Source organism: Theropithecus gelada, chromosome 5 (assembly GCF_003255815.1).
Source record: "Theropithecus gelada isolate Dixy chromosome 5, Tgel_1.0, whole genome shotgun sequence".
Lineage (NCBI taxonomy): Eukaryota > Metazoa > Chordata > Mammalia > Primates > Cercopithecidae > Theropithecus > Theropithecus gelada.
This window is the reverse complement of record NC_037672.1, coordinates 175,510,528-175,512,103: the sequence shown is the minus strand read 5'-3', so window position 1 is coordinate 175,512,103 and position 1,576 is coordinate 175,510,528. Positions and strand designations below refer to the sequence as shown.

Here is a 1,576-nt window from a genome sequence, read left to right as displayed (position 1 = left end):
AACAGCCAAAACAATCTTGAGCAAAATGAACAAAGCTGGAAGTATCGCAATACCTGACTTCAAAATGTACCATAAATCTATAGTAAGCAAGAAAGCATGGTACTAGCATAAAAAGAGATACAGAGACCAGTTGAACAGAATAGAAGTGAGTTTATGCATTTACTGCCCATTGATTTTTTAACAAAGATGTCAAGAATATACAAGTGGGAAAGAACAATCTCTTGCACAAATGCTGCTGGAAAACTGCATATCTACGTACAGAAGAATAGAAATATAACCCCGTCTCACATCATATACAAAAATTACCTCAAAATGGATTAAATACTAAAAATATAACCTAAACTATAAAGCTCCTAGAAAAAAAAGTAAAGGGAACATTTTATAAAACTGGTTTGGGCAATAAATTTTTGGACATTACTCCAAAAGCACAAGCAACAAAAACGAAATACACAAATGAGATTATAGCAAAATAAAAGTCTCCTGCACAGCATAAAAAACAACCAATATAGTTAAGAAACAACCTAGAAGATGGGGGAAAATATTGGCAAACGATTCATCTGATAAGGGATTACTATTCAAAATATGTAAGGAACTCAAATAACTCAATAGCAAAAAAAAAAAAAACCTGATTAAAAATAAGAATCAAAATAGGCACAACTATCAAAAGAAGACATGTAAATGGCCAAGAGATATTTGAAAAAATGCTCAACATCACTGATCACTGGGGAAATGCAAATTATAGCCAGAATAAATTATGGTCTCACACCTGTTAATATGGCTATTTTAAAAAAGACCGGGCCGGGTGCAGCGGCTCACGCCTGTAATCCCAGCACTTTGAGTGGCCAAGGTGGGCGGATCACAGGATCAGGAGATTGAGACCATCTTGGCCAATATAGTGAAACCCTATCTCTACTAAAATACAAAAAATTAGCCGGGCGTGGTGGCACGTGCCTGTAATCCCAGCTACTTGGGAGGCTGAGGCAGGAGAAATTGCTTGAACCTTGGAGGCGGAGGTTGCAGTGAGCACCACTGCACTTCAGTCTGGCAACAGAGCAAGACTCTGGCTCTTAAAAAAAGAAGAAAAAAGAAGAAGAAGAAGACTGAAGGTCAAATAATGAGATCACTCCAAATAGCTGAGGTTACCTGCAAATTGTTTAGTGGCAAACATGGTTTTCTGAGAAAAAATAAAAGGACTAAAGATATTAAGTGTTGGCAATTATCTGGAGAAAAGGAAACACTTGCACATTGTTGGTGAAAATGTAAATTAGTACAGCTATTTCATAAAACAGCACAGAGGACTGTTGAAAAATAAAAATAGAACTACCATTATGAATCAACAATTCTACATCTGGGAATATAGTCAAAGGAAATGAAATCAGTACGTCAAAGAGATATCTGCACCCCTCTGTTCATTGCAGCATTATTTAAAATGGCCAAGATACGGAATTAACCTTAGTGTCTATTAATGGATGAGTGAATCGAAGAATCTAAGTATGGATAAATACAATGTGGTATATAGACACATGGAATACTATTTAGCATCATAAAGAAGGAAATTCTGTCATTGCTGGCATTG

General features: G+C 36.0%; 1 non-coding gene across 1 annotated transcript; it reads left to right on the top strand.

Annotated features, from left to right (window-relative positions):
* Positions 1-1,109: 1,109 nt before the first annotated feature.
* LOC112625626 lies at positions 1,110-1,180 on the top strand. Its single transcript, XR_003119707.1, has one exon. It is a non-coding gene; the product is annotated as a small nucleolar RNA SNORD65 (small nucleolar RNA).
* Positions 1,181-1,576: the final 396 nt, after the last annotated feature.